The 20,813-nt window shown below is 39.9% G+C and overlaps 1 protein-coding gene and 1 pseudogene across 3 annotated transcripts in view; both read right to left on the bottom strand.

Moving 5' to 3' along the window:
• The window catches only part of Pard3b (par-3 family cell polarity regulator beta), a 1,014,383-nt gene that overhangs the window by 712,268 nt on the left and 281,302 nt on the right, over window positions 1-20,813 (bottom strand). The gene's annotated exons all lie outside the window — the stretch shown is intronic.
• Window positions 4,815-5,329, bottom strand: LOC142836896 (large ribosomal subunit protein uL23 pseudogene; annotated as a pseudogene).

Here is a 20,813-nt window from a genome sequence, read left to right as displayed (position 1 = left end):
TTTAAACTTAGCAGAGATAGAAGACCTAGCAATTATCTTGTATTTATTGTCCAATACACAAAGGCATTGTTGTCCATACTAAAACACAAGGGACAATCTAGGTATTAACAGGATTTTGGAAAATACACAGTTACAGATAAGAGACTGGTGAAGAAAATGAGAATTGACAGACAGGCGATAGTGTGACTGGTTTAAGTTTATGGATCTCTGCTAAGCATAAGTAGGCACATCTTCTCAAACACTTAGGTAAAGTCTGATACAAAAACGAAGTGAAGATACTGTATAGGTTTGGTTCCACAGACCCTATTTACACATGAAAACAAAACGCTATTGTCATAGTTCTCAGTGGATACTAGATTTAAACCCATTTCCTCCTGGTTACAAAGCACTACTTTCTGTTGTCAATACAATAGAGGTCATAGTGGCAAGTGATAATCAACAACCCTTTTGGAAACTTACTGTAACCAGCATTGTAACCAGATAGAATAAGAAAAATCTATAAATTCTTTCATGATGAGAGTAAACAAAGCAGAGAAACTAAAGGGATGTTTTCCAGACATGGATTGTCTTTACAAGAGTATGGGATTTTATTCTGCACAGAGGGAGATCTAGTCCACACTTTTCAGACATGGATTGTCTTTACAAGAGTACGGGATTTTATTCTGCACAGAAGAAGATCTAGTCCACACTTTCCAGACATGGATTGTCTTTACAAGAGTATGGGATTTTATTCTGCACAGAGGGAGATCTAGTCCACACTTTCCAGACATGGATTGTCTTTACAAGAGTATGGGATTTTATTCTGCACAGAGGGAGATCTAGTCCACACTTTCCAGACATGGATTGTCTTTACAAGAGTATGGGATTTTATTCTGCACAGAGGAAGATCTAGTCCACACTTTTCCACTAAGGAGTAGGTTGGAAGAAAACTCTCCCAAATTCTACTATAATATCCAACTGTGGCGTCATTTTACCACCTCTGCAACTCTGAGTTTCTACCATAACACTGTAGGATGTGTGGGATTCACGAATACTTCCCTTCCCTCAGAAGCTTCTTAAGTCAGTACAAAAGGCAAGATTCTACATTTGGAATTGCCCATGTTTCCCATACACTACAACCACGGAAGCAGCTTCTGAACCAAGTCAGTGATATTGAAGATCCCCAGGCAGGGCCCCTAGACTGTCCGTGAGTCTGTTCTCCTTTATGTGGATGGCTCCTGACATATCAACCTTCCCTTGTGGAGATGATGGGAGGCAGGTAAATTCAGAAGAAGTTTAAAGTTTGTATACGCAGCCATTTGCCAAAAAACAAACAGTACTTGTGATCACACATTCTATTTACATCTCAAGACTGTCCAGCATCAGTCTAAATATTAGGAGGGTTACAGCAGGATTATCTGATTATTTTCCTCACGAAAGATGCCATCTAGAAAAGATAATTAAAGAAATTTATCACTAAATTAAACAGTAATAACTTCACATAACAGAACTCAGGTACTAACAGGCAGTGGAGACTCCTCATTGGATTCATATTTTCAGGAAGGAGAGAAAGTGTAAAGAATTTTAAACATGGATCACTTATAATTTTGCTTTTCTAGGCTACAAAAAGTCTTGAAATTAAAATCCACCTAATCATTGTATTCCACACACACACACAAATAGAGCTTTAGTTTCATGTCTCAATGAAGGCAAAGTCTTGTTCTCTCTCTTGCTATAGGCGCCTATGAGGCTACCTAAGGATAGTGGTATATATCATTCCAAACTGTGACCTACTGTTACTTCAGTCAGTACCACCAATCCTCTATGGGGCCCTCAATGAGTGAAAGCCATGGGTGATAGCCACGCCCGAGCCTTTGCCTACTTTTGCTCTTCCCAGAATACTCAGCAGTTAGGGATAGAGCAAAAGTGCCATGTAAAACTCTTTAAAGGAGGAGGGACAGTCGTAACTAGGCTGTCCAACCAAGTAATGAACTCAATCACTGACAATCCATTCTTCTGTTAGCACTACCCAGAGACAAGGCCCTTGTGTAAAATACACACAGTCCCCACATTCCTTTCATTCATCTAGCCTGGAAGTCGCTGAATTTCTCTCTTCAAACAAACCCTCAGAACACCAACAAGCCACTGCTGAGCCTGTCTATAAAATTCAACGCTTCTCCTTATTTTAGAGATTGAGATGCACATGCTAAAGCAACTGGATTCCTCAGTCACTCAAGATGAGAATAGTGAGCGTGGGGGGCCAAAAAGAAAAGAGGGAAAAGAAAGCTTAGATCATTCTCATTGTCCAATCTTGTCAGTGTATAAAGAAAATCATGTATAGAATATATGACCATCTGTGAAGAAATAGCTGCCAAATTAAAATTTATCAACTTATAGATGCTGTGGTGCTAATCTGCTCCACAAATACGCAAACAGATAGATATGCGCATATGGAATGACTAACCAAAACAAAAGTACTCTCTGGATTGGCAAGCATTAGGGAACTAAAAACTTTAAATTAAGTAGCTAAAAGTTAACATTCAAAGTCATATTTTTCTATAGCACATATATGTATCTGTTTAACTATGAGGCAGACCTCAACTGTTTGAAATTATTTTTAAACAAATTTTACAGAACTGTCCTAACCTTAAACCACAGGTAATCCTAATGATTCTCTTTAGACAGCTTCTCCATTTTTTTCCTCAATAAAACATTAAGTCAAGATGCAAAGATGCATATATCAGCCAAAGTGCCGCAGCACGTTTGTTCTAGTAGAATCACAGGATGTTGGCTCTGCTCCTAGATAATTATTGCATTAGTTAGCTAGGGCTCCCTGTAGGGTTAGGCAATTTTTAAAAGTAGTTAGACCAGATATCCTGTCCATGGGAAAGTCATTTGTGTGCAAGCCCATGTCGGTCGCATGTTTCTGGATGATAACAATCCTTTGGCAAGCTCAGCTATATTCAAAACTGCTTACGTACATAGACACTGCCCTCACTCTCTATACGCATGATATACATATATAATCTCACATATCATACATAATCTAACACACACATGGAATTTTCTAGCAACCAGTGAAAACAGAGATGACAAAGAGCTGATAAGTCCAACATGTTAAACTATGCTAAATCACAAACAATTCTTTGAATCTCTAGCAAATCTCTCTTTGCTTGCGCTATGACAGCCCCTTTGAAAACACTGAAAAGCATCTCTTAGAAAAGGGGGTCATTTGGTAGAGCAATCTCCATGTATTAAAAGTTGGCAGTCTGGAAAAGAAAATCACGGATCAAATCTTTCCCTTTTAAGAAGCACAATCCATGTACATCAAAGGAATACATCCGTCAGAACAGTCACACTTTGTCTGATCAATATAAAAGATGTGGGGCTATTTCACACTTAATAAAACAATCAAAGCAAAAGAGACTCGCCTTTCTTATCCATAGAAATTCCACTAGTGTTCAGTTAGAGCCCATTTCAAACTGACTGGAGTCTGGCACCTGACTTTGGTTGGCCAGTCAACCCAGCATTGGCAGAAAGCATAAGCCCAGCGATATTCAGGCTCTGCAAACCTAATTTCACAATTAAGCCATGAGCTGTAAGTACACAAATTGATTAGGCACAAGGAAGTATACAACAAGCACACTGCCATGAATCCAAAATCCAATCCCGCAATCTTTTAATGCTGATAATTGGCAAAATTTGCTATTTTAAAAAGGATACAATGGGAACCTGGGAGAATTATCTGGGAATCTTGTACTACGCTCATAACACATTAAAAATACCTGGCTGTGGAAATAAGCTACAAGACATCAACCCAATGCCGATTTCCTAAAGGACATAGCATGGGTATAGAATCTAAGCAATGTGAAATCTGGGTACATCATCCCTAAAGTTCTGAGAGGTGAGGTGATTTGCCCATTGGATCATAAGAACCAACACAAGAAGGCAACTTTCTCACTCAGAGTCCAGAGCCCAAGGGATCTGCATCAGGAAACTCCTTAAAGGTTCTCCTTGATACCAGCGGCCTTGAGAACCTTGAGAAGCTCCCTTACTCCAAGCGTTGAAAGTCAATCACTCTTTGATTTTTGCCCTGTCATGGCTTCCTTTTAAGCCAATGTCTGAGATGCAGGCCTGAGGAACTTCAGGAGCATGCAATGACAAACAAATAAGTTTGCTTCTTTAACTCTAGTGATTAAAAAAAACCAAAAAACAAAAAAAAAAACTGAATTATCATCAGAAAATGCTGCCACAAATCATTTCTTCGTGCATCTTTCCTACAAAACATTTATAATTGAACCATTTCTGAAGGGATGGCAATTATAGGAGTAAAACATTTATAGCATACATCTTTCCACATCCCAAATAGCTAAGGGCATCCAAAGCAACCAACAATTACAGCTTTCTGCTTTAAGTAGTGAACCTTCTGCAAGGGGGAGAATCGTTGTCAATCTTGTAAACCCTAAATAACCACTGCATGCCTCATTTCTTTCTTCCTGAGTAGCATTCCTGTAATTTGCAATTTTCTAAAAAAGACATCACTAATAACCACATACATTCTGTCAAAGCTAACAATCAAAGTTCTGCTCTTAATCCTGGTATACAGAACAGCAGGACTCACTTCATGTTTCTCCTGGATATGGCTCCTCATAAAGAGTAAATATGAATTCACATATGGGTATGCATATGTCATAGACACATAGACAAACCCATACATGCATATATATATACATATTAATAGAAATGAAAGATGTGAGCAATAAATCACTCTTGGAGGAAACATGTCTATATTTAATATGTGTGCATATATATGTTATTGAAAGTAATTCTTTTTTTTTATGGTGAAAAAGTGTATATTTAGAATTAGCCGGCTGGGCTCAGTTTAGATGATTCCAATCTTGTTGGCAACATCCAGAGCATCATAATCAGGAGCCAACCGAACATACGCCTTCTTCTCTCCGTCAGGCCTTATGAGGGTGTTGACTTTGGCCACATCGATGTCATAGAGTTTCTTCACAGCCTGTTTGATCTGGTGCTTGTTGGCCTTGACGCCCACAATGAACACAAGTGTGTTATCTTCTATCTTCTTCATGGCTGACTCGGTGGTCAGGGGGAATTTGATGATGGCATAGTGGTCAAGCTGGTTCCTCCTGGGCGCGCTCTTCCGGGGGTATTTAGGCTGCCTTCGTAGCCGCAGGGTCTTGGGACGCCGAAAGGTGGGTGATGTGCGGATCTTCTTCTTTTTGTGGCTGTGGACGCCTTTCAGCACTGCCTTCTTGGCTTTCAAGGCCTTCGCTTTAGCTTCGGCTTTGGGAGGGGCAGGAGCTTCCTTCTTTGCTTTCGGTGCCATCTTGACGAAAAGGGTCGAAAGTAATTCTTATTAACATTTTCTATATTCTTACTTTAAGATAAAATAAAAATAAAATCATAAATCATGTCAAGAAATTGTTATTTCTTGACAGTGAGCAAGGTGATCAGTTAGGGATGGTGTTTGCTAGCAAGTCTAATGGCCTGAGTTTCACTTCCAGACTCACACTGGAGAAGGCAAAGACTGACTTCATCAAGTTAGCCTTTGACCTCTATATGCATGCTGTGATGCACAGATAGAGGTACATGTGTGCACACATACACACACCAAACAAATAAATATCATTTTCAAAATTAAAAAACGGTGTCAGAACAAAACTGGAAGGAAGAATAATGAGACTCACTTTAAGCTTTCACTGTGTTTTGGGAGTCCTGAAACTCTGTTTCAGTTTTTATGTTCATCAATTTTTTTCTTGCATTACTGGACAGTAACGTGTCAATTAACTAAGTCTAATAAGAATTTAAAGAATTTATATAATTATACACCTAAGTTTTACTGCTTTGCCTAAGATCACTGTCAGCTCCTATAAAAACTTTTCATTAAAAAAGGCAATTTCTTTAGTCCTTTGATGGGGCATAATTAGCTTTTCTGACATATCAAAGTCACCTTGCAACACTAACTCTCTATTGTAACACAAGCCAGGTGTGCTGGTACATGACATTTCCTTTATGGTGCCAACAGAGCCGTTGATGGACGCCTCTGTAGTTTTATATCTGAGGGGAGGGGCACGTAAATAACATTTTTATTTAAAAAAAAACTGTAATGCATAGTGACAATGAAGAGCAGAGGCAGCCTTTTCGTTTACAACCTGTCTATAAATTTCGGCAGGAAATTGAAACTAATTTACTATGCTCAATCCAAGGAAGTTACCCTGTTGTAAGAACAAACACACCGTAGTTAAATTGCTGTAGCCAGGGTAATTCTCACCGCAATGGACTAAACAATAAGGGAGCACTCCTAGCTGGCACCTCTGAAGTGACACGTAGTATTTTCAGGATATGGTGGCAGCTATCCCAGCATTAAGTGCATGCTCAACTGCTTACACTTACCAGTGTTTATTCTGTGCCCGGTCAGAAAGCCAGTGTAGGTTGAGCCTTCAAAAATACTGGCACTGTGGGTGACAGCACAGAGTAGTTACAACAGCGTGGTACTTTCCTTAAATAAACTCACCGTCTAGAATTTCTCCTACAGAGAGCTTTTCATTCTTGGGTCTGCAAACTAAAGACATCTCAGTTGAGTCTCCAGACATCAGGCAGAGGCCTAAACTAATAATACAAATTTTAAGCCAGGTGGTGGTGGCGCACGCCTTTAATCCCAGCACTCGGGAGGTAGATTCAGGCGGATCTCTGTGAGTTCGAGTCCAGCCTAGTCTACACAGTGAGTTCCAGGCCAGGCTTCAAAGCTACAGAGAAACCCTGTCTTGAAAAACCAAATATATATACATATATATATATATATATATATATATATATATATATAATAGATTTTACTAAGAGCTGGACATGAGGGAGGTCCAGAGAGGAAATGAGGTTTTGAGTGTCTAGAGACAACTGGCTGAGAGAGTGGCTCAACCATACTAGATGTGGGGAACAGCTCCGCAGGAGAAGCAATGCTGGAGCCTGGGGAAGGAACTAAGCCAGTCAGATGAGATGGCTAGCGTGCTCCTTATCATTTGAGCAGCTACTTCTACTGAGACTTAGTGAGGCATTGTGTGGGAGGAAGCAGCGGCACACGGTAAGTTTCTCCCGTGATAGCAGACCTTTCCTCATTCAGTGTTCACCTCATCTACATTCCAGTTCCAAGATAAAAACAGAAGAAAAAATGGTTTAACAACACAAAATGTTCTCTACAGTCTACTTCTAGAAAAATATTTGCATCTAAACTAGCTGCATACAATATTTACCAAGTAGATTCAGTAGAAAGAACTCTGTATGGAAGGAGGGCTCTGTCAAAGTTCCCCTGGGTTATTGTATGTCAGAAGACAAAAGACTGAAGCCGCATTCAGCGTCTTTAATGTAATTATCCAGTGACCTCTGCACCAGCTTCCATTCACAGAGCTCCATCTGACAGAGGCAGGAAAGTGCTCACTGCCTCGGAGACCTAAGCCAGCTTCTTACAACCAAGCCCTCCTGCAATTATCCTCAAGCTAGAGGGCAATCCCCGCTTAACTTTTAGGCTTCAGAAAGCTATGGAGGCCAAAGAAAGCTTGGTTTGTCCTAAAAAATGGAATGAAGACTCTGCAGCCAGTCATCCATCCCCAGTGAGAATCTAAAGGACTCCCTCTGGACAGGTATTTCTTGGTCACTCTTCAGTGGGGTCCTTGGTGAACGATGTACCCACAAGTTAAAGATCTGCCCCAAGGCTCATGGGGGACCTCCGCTTTTAATCTCGCTTTCAGACCAGTCACCTTTATAACCTTCAATGTGATCAACTTTGTATAAATTGGAACTAGGGTTGAGATGTAACCTGGTGCTAATCACTTGCTTAGCATGTGGGAGGCCCCAGGTTCTTAAAACCAAACCCCCGGGGAATAGTGATGCAGCCTTTAATCCCAGCACTCTGGAGGCACAGGCAAGCAGATCTCTGTGAGTTCGAGGCCAGTCTGGTCTACAAGAGCTAGCTTCAGGGCAGGCTCCAAACCCTGCCTTGAAAAATAAGCAAGCAATCATAAAAACAACAAACCAAACCAAAGCTCTTCTTCTAAATGGATCAAGTCCTTCTCTGTGAACCAAGCTATCATGTGAGTCTAAATCACCAGACAAAAGTACCAAATAAATACAGCCCCTTTTTCTTCACTGCCCCTGTTAAAGGTCTCTCAACATACTGTCCAAAGGGGCTCCCAGAGTCCACAGGCAGAGCCCACAGCCCCAGCCCAGAGCATGATCTGAATCCATGCTGAAGCAAGAAGGCATTAACCCCAGAGCAGCACCGGAAGACTCCACCAAGAGAGCATTTGGAAAAGCAAAACCGCAAGGATACCAGCCTCTTTGTGTCCACTGTGGACAGACAGAAAGAAAACACAGCCGTTTGCTTGAACTTTATGCACAATACATAAAACTGTACATTTAAAAAGCTATGCTTGGGAATGGGGAATGACTGAGAGTGGTGCAGGTGGGGAGGGGGCTCCTGCTGGAGGGGAAACAACTATTGAACATTAGCTCACATGGAGGGCCGCACTGCTTAGCAATCTGAAGTCGTCTGGAATGAAATAGGTGCTTACGAATGGCCTGCGAGGGCCAGAGAAACAGCTAACTGGGTTAGGGCATTAGCTGCCAGACATGGTGATCTGAGTTTGATCTCAGACCCCACTTGGTGAAAGGAGAGAACCAATTCCTACAAGCTGTCTACTGTCATGGACATGCACATATACACACACACACACACACACACACACACACACACCATAAACAAACAAATAAACAAATAAATGAACAAACAATAAGCAAATGGAATTTTCTTAAAAGAATAAAGCAAAGCACCGAGTGTAGGGTATTCTGCCGCGTGAACAGTGAAGGCAAACATGGACCTGAGAATCAGACATGGACCCAGGTTTCTGCTTTACCAGCTGCTTGACCGTAGGGCCCTGGCCCTCTAAGCCAGTTTCCTTGTCTGCTAAAATGGCTGTAGCAGCTTGTGACTGCATTTTATTGCTGCAAGGATGGAATGGCATCCAAGTGTTCTTCAGGGAAAGAGTCAAAGCATGAAGTCTGGTCAAACAGCCTGTGAAACAAGAGCAAGCCAGCTTCAGTAAGCGCTGGGCCATGAAGCGTGTAGGCTCATGGGTGCACCCTCTTTATCCTTGTCCCAGCCACTCAGTCGCCTAAATGTGAGATCTCTGTTTATCTAGTACACAATTGCAAAATTCCCATAAACTCAGCACAAGGAGTTTCTCAGAGTCATCACCTGACCTTCAACAAAGTCTGTCGTGAGCAGAGTGACGACAGTCTGGATATATTCTGCAGAATCCGAGCACATGGAGAGACAAAGGACCTGAACTACAGAGCTGACTCAGTGCAGAGCTGAGGGGAAACAGAACAGCCATCCATAAAACTAACAGTGGCCTTTCCTCTCGGAGCCAGCATTCCGAAGGCATGAGTAAGACCGAGGGAGACTCGGGGAAGGAGCGTCCCTCTACAGGCGGACTGAATGCTGTCTTCTTTCAAGTCCTAACCAAACCCCTCCAGGCACAAGCTTCACAGCTTTGTGATACATTTCCCAGAGTGTTACATATGTACTCTGTACACATATTATGTATACAACCCTATTCACATATGGATATGAACAAAATATGGCAGTTGATTGTGAAATAATTGTCATATATTCCTTTTTGATCATTTTCTGTGTAGTCTAGATGTCTGAGATAACTGTACTATGAGGAAAAAGAGCAAAAATAAGTACATCTCTAATGACAAAATGTTTGACCTGGTTTTGAGTCAACACTGTTTTCTCATTTTGGTCTGTAGAATTTTTATTTTCATTTCCTTTTCGAGGAACTCAGAAACAAATGATACTTATAGAACTGCAATTATATGTTCATTCAAATAACTGTGTTTTGAAAGTCCACACTCTCTTGAAGAGGGAAGGGCAAGAAGGCTTTCCAGTGGCATTTGTCTACTAACCAAGGGAAGATCTTGTATACATTTACAGAAGATCTCATAGCTCCATCTAGCTCCAGAAGAGGGAACTCGGGGAATATAGAATTACACCCTACAGGCTGAACACAACAGACAAGGGAAATCAGGGCGAGCAAAAAGAAACTATCCAAGCACTGAGTTTGTAAGTATGGAAAATTTGTCAATTAACACTGATTAAGAAGAATGCTCATTAGTTAATTGACAGTTGATTTTTCTAAATAAAGAAATCACTCTTGTCATTATTATTTGCCTTTTTAGCATCTCATTTTTTAAAAATAGGACCCATAATGCGAGCAGAGATTCAAACTGAACATTTTCTTCCCATTAGAAATGTTCTTCCACCTCACACATGGTTTTCAGCAGAGTTCTGTCTGGAGCCCAAGAAAACCAGGAAGAAGGCCTTTCTCAAAGCGAAAGTGATGGATAAACCTTGGAGATACAGAAACATGATTAGTTCTGTTTTTTTAAATTTGAACAATGGCTTGCTTTGAGTTGTTTATAGCCTATAGTAAATCAAATGGAATGCCTCACAAATTGTCCCTGAAGGGTCTACTTTAAAATGTAATTAGAATTCATTAAAATCTACAAATATATCGTTAATCTGAAAACACAAAAATAAGCAGTAAGGTACTAAATGATTAATGAAAATCCAGCTAGGAAAATAACCATGGGCCTGAAATTAAGACACACAGGCAGCAGCTACACTTACAAGAGAGAATTTATCAAAGTCAATCCAAGTCAAATTGTATATCAGCATATACAGCACTGGGATTTATAGTTGATAGTATAAAATTAAACAACACAATTCCTACATTATATTACTATGTTTTCAAATATTTTAATAATAGAAATCCAATCTTACATTTCTCTTAATGTTATTTATTGCTGAAAAGATGAAAATGAACCCCTGAATCCCTGTAACAAAAACAATGGATATTCAATTTTATTTGACTAGATTCCAGCTAAATAGTAACAACATTATGTACACTTCTGCCCTAACTTTGAGACATTCATTTTGAGCATTACTTCACTCAAATGGAGTAACATCTTGTTCAACATCATGGTCAAGAAGTTGTGGGAATAGCTAGAAGGGTGAAGTCTAGGGCTTTAAACCCACCTCTCGTCTGAGTTGTAATCTTGCCAGTCCATATTTTGCTGAGTAATTGCAAACAGAACAGAAAGAAGAGACAAGAGGATACTGTTCATCTACAACCCTTATGGAGACAGTAGATTTAAAATATCACATGTGTTTGTGTATGTGCTTGTACACACACACACACACACACACACACACACCTTTAAACATCATTCTATCTATCTTATAAAGCAGGGAGGGACTAGAAGTTCAGGGTAGATATAAGATACAGTATCAACATACATTTTGTTTTTCTCAGTATTTTTAGACTTCTTTGATCCTAGAGAAGAAAAATGTTAATCGCCTCCATGCTCAGTCCGATGTTACAGGACTGGATAAAAAGAATAACAGCCAATATAAACAAACTCTCTACATTAGAGGAAAAATTCTCACACTGCATCAAAGAAGCTATCAGACTATTTTGTTGTCTTGTGTTTTTAGACATTCCTCCTAAAATATAGTCAGTCCCTATGCACACAAAGGTATTCAGCCTCAATGCTCCAAATTATGTATGGGAAGGAAGAGAAACTGCTAGGGCCCTATAAGCTAAGTTATTTCAGCAAAATCAGAACCTCAGTTCCACTTAAATTCTGCACCCATCAAAGTCAGTGACGGGTGGGGGCAAAGAACACTTTTTACTCCTGTTGGCCCTAAAGTCTAACTGAGAGCCCTCAACAGCGTCCCAGAAAGAGTCTACACAAGCTTGGAAAACAATATAAGGGATCAAAGAGAACAACAGGACTCATCTCCAGCTGGGTGATAGAGCCCCATGGAAATCGTATCACACAGCCTCTCCTGGCTTTAGCAAACCACTTTGTATCATGTACAACTAGATAGCCAGTAGCAGCAATTGCCTTTACAAGGAAAACAGACATCAATGTCCAGCAGTCATCAGGCAGAGCAAAGCCTCATTTTACCTTCCTGGTGGTAATGATCAAATTTGGTACACATCCTGCCTGACCCTCTGTTTCTGGCTTTTAATGCTATTAACCCTCTTGATAGTAGTCACTATGACAAGAGCTCACCACCATGGATAAAGACAGGACCTAGAAAGATCAGCCAAAATCTCCTAGCCTGCCATGTACCTTCCCCACCTCAAGCATCAAGAATCTCTTAAGTTAGCAGTGTAAATGAACTCCATTCGTGGTCATGTGTAAATTCCAAACTGTGATAAAGTGGTATTGATATGAAATTCGATAAAAGGCCTCTCTGGAAGTTGTTGAAGTGACTGAGCCTGACACAGTGTTTTGAACATAAACTGAAATTCTCAAAGTTCCAGGGTTCCCAGCTGAAACACTGGCGGTCATAAAGAAAGACAGGCCGAAATCCCATGACCATGGCATGATGACAGGCAGTTTTTAAGCCTCATGCATAATGTACCAAGCCTTCCACTACAGCGTCACCATTTACAGGCACTGAGATTGTGTGTAAATTATTTAATCTCCATAAACATGTCCCCTCGTTTATAAAGTGGCTAAAATAATGGCACTAATATTAATCTAGTGGAACTGTTGTGAAGGAAAATAAAATAAACCTTTAAAGCCCTGGGTCCCCCAAACCGTTAATAAATAATATGTGTCACTTATATATAGCTTCATCTGACCTTTTCCTCAGCTAAATAGATTTACTGGTAGTCAGTTCCCAAGTGGAGAGCTCTATTGGGCCAAAATCAAAGAAAAGGGCCCATGACTCTCCTGGGTCTTCATGAAGTCATCATGAAGTCCATCGAACACATCAGAAGAGAATGAGATAGAGACATTTTTCAATGTGGCTGATGCTTCAGGCAGAAGGGCATCTAGGAGGACTTTGTCAGGGACAGCTCAGCCCCACAGACTCAGCCACTAGTCTCTAAGACCTAGTCCATGAGACACTTTGCTGCTCAGCATGGTTCTTCCTTTCCTATGCTTGTGGAAACAGAGGAGAATGGAAATGAGTGCAACTGTTTCAGTCGCTTCCATTCTGACTTGTGACAGCAGTGGGGAACAATTAAAGATCACTAGAGCACTGGTGGAATTATTATTTTTAAGAACAGTGCAATAATATCCATCCAAAAGAGACGAATGTCTGCTACACGCATCCCTGAGAAGGGAAAGGCACTATGTGAAATGAAGTGTCAAAGTATATAAAATGGTCAGGGATTTCTTTTTCATGACTGTTATCAAATTCCAAAATTAAAAAGTCAATAGGGGTATATTATTTATTCAAGGGACACAAAGCACACAAAACAATACTCAAAGGTGCATTTTAAAGACCTCCCAACACACAAGGGAACTGAACTTATAGGATAATAAAGATGCTATTACAGCCCATTAGGCATGTTGTAACAGTGCTGAGGGAAAGCAGCTATGGTTTGTAAAAACTTATTTCCACCCATCTCCCGGAGAGAAAATTCAGTCCAGTCTAGATATGCTCAGATGGAAAGACACACAAAAGGATGTTTACAACAAAACTGCACACCTACAACTGGAAAGTGGGAGGCAAGTAGAAGAACAGTAAATCAAAAAAATTAGAGTGAAAGAAGTCATGTGTGTGTACATGTATGTACATGTGCATGTGTTTGTGTGCACATACATGATCCTGTAATCATTCTGGAATGTCAGGGTAAAAACTGTAGAAATAAGTAAATCAAAGATTTAGGCTTCCAATATTTTGAATTTATGTTTTAGAAAAATCAAGAAGTCTTTACAAACTTTACAGAGCAAGACACTGTTTTGACAAGGGCAAGAATTCTGTTTTCAATTATAAAAAAGTCAAATGCACAATGCCTGAATTGTTTATAGGATAATTTTCACACACATGCACACAAATATTAATATACACAGCTGAAACATATATACAGAGAACTATTTGTATATATGCACACATACATATATATCTGTACCTCAAATACTAACTGAACAGAGAATAATATCTAAAACTGTCACTGCTAACAGTTATGGTAGATTGTGTTATTCTTTTATCTTTTCTAATTACAGATCCTAGAAAATGGTTGTTCTAATCAAATTGGTGGCCAATAAACATTTTAATAGATATATTAATTACTGAATGATTATCTAAATAGACATAAACACAAACATGCTATCATATACACTGTATTTAGATACAAAGAAATAGAACAAAAAGAGTTCGTGTATATTAAGTATTAATTTCATGCCCAGCTTTTCATGTTTCACAAATAATTCCATTTGTCATTACAATAATTCACAGCTAAAGTTCAGAGAATAAGGAACCCAAACACAGTTACAGAAATAATTAATGATGGAATTGGTTTCGGAACACTCGGGATCAGTGTGACTATCGACAGTTCATTATGCTACTTCTTGGGAATCATGCTTCTTCCGATGGATTTAAGAAATAACCAATCATTTAAAAGTGAAATAAAATAATACTGTTCAACAGTACAGATGTTGAACATATCAAAGAACCTCAGGGCTACACAGGACGCCCCAGTGATGTGGAACACACGCTTGGTGAAGATACATGATGAGGTCAAGTGGGAAGCCCGGGAGATTTCAAGGCTAGCATAATATAGACAAGGTTTGCACTCAAAGGAAAGGCCACATTTAATTTCCTTACTCACAACCCAGGTTCAAAGATTCAGCACCAAGTGTGTCAGATCACAAGCTCACAAGTCCAGACTCACTGTGTATTTTCTTCCAACTACCTCTCAGGCACCAACAACATATCTCACTCTTCCTTTATATGAGGCTCCAAATGTTAATTGTTTAAAAAGTCCTTCCTAATTTATCATTATTACATACCCAAAGCACTCACTTATTATTTTTGTTTTTTTTTTTCCTTTGATTTTCTTTGTCTGTTCTTGAGACATGATCTCCCTCTCAAGCCCTAGCTGGTCTGGAACTCACAGAGATTTGCATATCTTTGCGTCCCAACTGATGGGAACAAAGATGGGTACTACCATGCTATCTTGCTGGTTTTGTGTGTCAAATTGATGCAAGCTAGCGTCATCAGAAGAAGGAGCCTCAGTTGTGGAAATGCCTCCATGAGATCAGCTGTAAGGCACTTTCTCAATTAGTGATCGTTGGGGGAGGGTCAAGCCTATTGTGGGTGGTACCGTCCCTGGGCTGTTGACTCTGGGTTCTATAAGAAGATTGGTTGAGCAAGCCATGAGTAGCAAGCTAGTACACACAGTCCTCTGTGGCCTCTGCAACACCTCCTGCCTCAGGGATGCTGCTCTGTTTGAGCTCCCGTTCTAACCTCCTTCAGTGATTAACAGTAATGCTGAAGCATAAACCAATTAAACCCTTTCCTACCCCACTTGGTTTTTGGTCATGGTGTTTCATTGCAACAATAGAAACCCTAATTAAGACACATGCAGGTCACTTACTTTACTACTTATATGCTGGATTGTCTTTTGACTGACCCTCTTGTAAATACCAAAGTTCTGATGGGAAGCAAGTCATCCTCCCTTTTCCAAGTTGACAAGAAACAATGGGAAACAGACTTCAGGCACATAAAGAAATATAATTAGTTTATATAGTAACAAATGTGAAGAAGATAATGAGATAGTTACATGAAGGCTATAATATTATAACTATATTAGATAATTTGTCCAGTAATGGTTTTTGTGAATAGGGGAAGGGACTTTGCATAATACTTTAACTCGGAATACTCTGCTGGCTTTCAGGAAATGATGCTTACCTGAGACCAGAGAGGAAGAAGCAGTAGCCAGTGTGTAAGTTCCGTGATAAGAAAGAACTCCAGGTGTTCTAGACGTAGAAGGCAGCACTGGGGAAGCACTGGGGAAGCACTGGGTCAGAAAGGGTCCTGACTCACAATAAATTACAGCAGTTTGTAGAATGTGACCATCTAAGTCCTTGAAAGTTCCGAGAAGAGCTTTATATTCTAGTCTGAGACAACGGATCTGACTACAATGCTTAATCACGGAAACACGAAATGGGATGTGTTGTAAAGCCACCCCTGACTTCCATAAAAGGTTTGCACTGGGTTTGATCCTACTGCATGTACTGGCTTTGGGGGAGCCTAGTCTGTTTGGATGCTCACCTTCCTAGACCTGGACAGAGAGGGGAGGACCTTGGACTTCCCACAGGGCAGGGAACCCTGACTGCTCTTTAGACTGGAGAAGGAGAAGGAGGGGGAGGGAAAAGGGAGGAGGGAAGGAGGTGGAAGTAAAAATAAAAAAATAAAAAATAAAAAAAAGAACTGCGGTTACACAACTATCTATACACTCCACTGTCATTTTATGTTCTTAAAAATTAGATGTCATAATGATATTTTTTTCTAATTAAAATGTATCATACTACAAAAAAAAAGGTTTGCCAGTGCTTAGAGCAGGGATGGAGGCGGGATGGTCTGGAACTGCACATAGAAGTCAAGGCAGAAGATGAAAGTGACTCCCAGATACAGGAAGTACGGGGATGGAAACAGAACAGCAAAGCATCTATTTGCTGTCAGACAGTTTCCCCAGTGAAACACTATCAAGATGAAAGGAACACCCCGTGAAAAAAAATCAAAACACAGGTGACAGCTGAAATTGGAATCATCCACTTAAAATTTATTTGGTGCTGTAAACAGTAGGGAGTGGCAAGGCTTATAATAATGAAATCCTTATTTGGATTCAATTTTCATAAAATTCAGCTTCACTCTTTTAGTAGACAAAACATGAAAAGGTTTTGCTTAATCTGAAAAGCTGTGCACATGGGAAACACTAATGGCTGATATTCTCCTTTGGCTACTTGCTAAAACACTGTCTACAAATTCCATGTGTGTCTATGTGCCTGTTCCTCTCAGTATACTTTTCTAGACATACAGCCTAAAAGCCATTCTCAAGGTGTAAATAAGCTGCCTTAGCAATGCTTATTTACAGATTAAGTTATTAGGAACTAAAATACATATTTTCAGAGACACAATACTATGGTGTAAGCGTGGTTACATGCAGATGCTTTAGCAGGCTAGGAAGGTTGACTGAATTCACATGACAGGTATGCTAAGCACTATAACTGATGAGATTAAACACTGCTTCTGTGGGAAAACAGATGGAAACGCCAATGCATTCCAACTATTGCCTGACAGTGTAAGGGAAGGGTATGTGCCAAAGACCCACCTCGAGGCAAGCAGGCCCATCACAGTGCTGTGGGGCTGTATGAAGCGGGGTAAACAAACCTTGCCCAAAAAGAATGGCGACAGAGGATGGTGGATGGAGAGAGATAGCACTGGAAGTCAGGTATGGCTAGAGTTATTTGTACTGAATCTTTTGGCAATATTTTTGCTATAAGTTAAAAATCATTAATGAATAAAACCCTGTCCCTCCCACTACATGATAAGAGGGCTTAAAAATCACCTCAATAGTTGAGGAATAAAATGTCAAAGGCAATTCTGGGGGATGAAGGTGAGCTGTGGTAACCAGCACAGCTAAGAAGACCCTGAGAAGTTTTTAGGGATAGAAGAAAAGAAACCATAGATTTAATTTTAAAAATCATCTTTGATAAAGCAGCATATACTGTACAAAGTGCATCTGTCTGAAGCTGCTGTCCTGAACATAGAGGATGAAGCTGTGTGAGATGCAGGCCTGAATGTTAGTGCAGAATCAGATCAAAAGTTACCAACAAGCTAATTAATATCACTTCTTCATTGCTAACAATTGCATCTCGGAATATCAAGAAAATCTTCCAAGATTAATGAAAGGCATTAAAATCCAACCCTTTTGTTCGTAGGTAAAGCATAAAACAATGTAAGGTCACAGGTGACAAAGTAATGTGGCCTGCCACAGGCTTAGATGAAATGAGAGTGGCCTGACTTGAGGGATCATGTGATTCCAAGAATAGCATCTCTGGGAGAGAACATCAGAAGTTGACTGTAAAGACAACCGAAGTCTAACCAAAGATTACAACTACAACTTCCAACTTAAGGAAATTATTGATTTTTTTAAAAAAGCCAGTCATATTATTTATGCTATCTGATAATATGCCATGACTTAAAGGTCTCTAAATGCAAGGTTAGACTGATTATCCATGTGCAACTGCCCCACATGAAAGTCTCAAAACACACATCTCTTAAGGTCTCTTAAGAAAATTAACATTTGCCCTTTAAGTTCTAAAACATTTATCCATTTATTGAATAAGATATTATCGTTAATATTATTTGTTTAAGATATTGTTTTTAATTATGTGTACATGTGTGCCTATATGTGGATAAATGCACATGATTGCAGTGTCAATAAAGGCCCAAAGAGGGTGTTGGGTCTTTGGAGTTGAATCTATAGTCAGTTGAGAGCTGTGTGTTGGGATCTAAGCCCAGGTTCTCTGCAAAAGCAGTATACACTATCGACTGCCGAACTGTCTTTCCAGCCCAAAGAAAATGTTGAATGTCATAATTACTTTCTAGTAAGATGCATTTTTCCTCTTAAAGTATCGTCCACTCTAGGAATAGTTTTTGTGGGTCTCCTTCTGTCATCTCCATCCCGCCACTGCCGCCTTTGTTTCCAGTGTAGTGTGAGAGTAACTGGATCACTAAAACTGACAGCAACGCATGACATTCCTGAAGCGAAATCATCATTATAAAGGTGATCTTGATGGCTCAGAGGCAATTAAGTGGCACTCTTTTAAATATACTGCACTTTCCAATTTAATAGCATTTTCAATGGCATCTGAAAATCTCTGAGTTTTCTGAGATACCAAAAATATCAAGTTCAATGATCTAGAGGAAAATATGGAATAGCAGACTGGAGAGGTGTAGAGTGGGCAAGAGCACTTGCTGCTCTTGTAGAGGATCCAGGTTCGGTTCCCAGTACAGGTCTCATAATCATGCATGACTCCAGTTCCAGAGGAATCTGACACCCCCTTCTAGCTGCCCTGGGCACTGCAAAAGCAGACAAAACACTCACACACATAAAAAATACAATAAATAAAGTATAGATGGAATTGTTTTTCATAGGCCTGGCTACATATTTCTGCTTTAAATGACATTTTAACCTCCCAATCCATTTTTTTTGTTAACAATGTTCTTGATATAGTTTCTGAACAGCTTTATAAATTCTAGTTTCCAGCACTATCTGTAGGTAAAAATTAAATTACTTAATTAAGTTTGGAAAAACATCATCTAACAAGAAACAATTGAGGGAGATATATTAGGCAGCATATGGAAAAGCAATGAATAAAAAATTGTAGTCATCTTTGAACCCACAAGACCATTAGAACATAAAAAAGATTCTTTGTTATGGGGGCCTTATGGGCTCCAGAAACCAAACAGCATACTGATGATCATGGCTACAGGCCCACAGAATTTAGTGTATCCAGTATGTGCACCCGTTTGCTGGTAAAATCTCAGCATCATGTTACAAAACCTGACTTCATTGCACAGTGCAAGGCAGGACCACATCTGGACAAACAGGCCATACTCCATCTTCACAGTGTCTCACTATATGACGCTAGGGAAATGCAGTCATCAATAAAGTGTTTGTTTGTTCTAACATTGTAAGCAGGAACGTGTGGAATACTTCTTTCAAATAAAGCTTTGAAGAGGTATCCTTCCCACCACAAAAGAGAAAACAAGAGCATCCTAGCATTCCAGCAGGAGGGCTTCACGTGGTCTCTGAAGGCCTCTTACACAGAGCAGGTTCCAGTCACACCTCTGGAGCACACTCAAGAAACTTAGCAGCAAAACTTGCCTCTCTTGTAGTTAACAATTGAGTATCTTTTCATAGGTCTCCATTCTGCCAAAACATTTTCTGAATACAAGCTGGCATTGCTGGAGAAGTTGTCTTCTTTCTTTCCAAGTCTTAGCTTGGTAGCCAAAGTGTCTTTGTTGCTCAAATAATCTATGCCATCTGCCAGCAATCTCTATCCTGAGTGCCATCTGCCAGCCCCTCTGCTTCTAGCCCAGGCCGTGTTGCCTGTGTGCTGTTTACATGGCTCTTTTAGCAGAGGAGAGAGAGAGAACACACAGAATGACCCCTTTCTGAAGTAACCACTCTTGGTCATTAACCCCAACACTGGCCTCTAGCAAGACTGGTTCTAAGGATGGCACAAGACTCAGTAGTTTGAACAAAGCAACTGCCTCTTTTTTTTTCTTTCCTGATGGAATAGGTTATGTAACAACTATAGAGTGGTAATACAATCAGTTGTTAAAATAATACATTTGTAGACTTGTGTATCCTTTTCGTTTTTATAAGGTAGTCTCAATTATAACAAATTATTCTATGGATACAAAAGCAAAGAGGAGAAAACCACCCTTATTTCTTCAGTTAATCCCAGTTATTTTAAAAGCAACTTCTGGCAGAAATTAATAATTCAGTTGAGTGTTATTAACAGTATAATGTTAACTTTATGCTGCTCTGCACAGTTCATCATTGTAATTTACTTAATTTCTGACTTTAAAGTAGCAACAACAAGGGCTACTGAGCGGTCTCCTAACGAGGTTAAAGCCTAAAGAGTTCCATTAACGTCTCCCTAAGGCCAACAGGAAATTCCTTAAAGCAAAGGAGTGCCCAGCATTTCAGCGGGATTACGCTCACAACCTTTTTTTCTTTCTAGAGTTGTACTACTGGGATTTATTTTATGTCTCCATCAGTGCCAGCCTGCAGGGGAGGCCCTTTTTATTCCCAATCACTCATCAGAAATCCCAGGGTAACTGAAGTACCACAAATCGTGAAAGCTTCTGCTATCCCAGTATCAAAATGAAATTAGCATTTAAGTGAATTTCAGGAATCAAGTTCACT

This window comes from Microtus pennsylvanicus, chromosome 17 (genome assembly GCF_037038515.1).
Source record: "Microtus pennsylvanicus isolate mMicPen1 chromosome 17, mMicPen1.hap1, whole genome shotgun sequence".
In the NCBI taxonomy this organism is placed as follows: domain Eukaryota; kingdom Metazoa; phylum Chordata; class Mammalia; order Rodentia; family Cricetidae; genus Microtus; species Microtus pennsylvanicus.
Note: the sequence above shows the minus strand (reverse complement) of the source record. Positions and strands in the feature narration are given on the sequence as shown.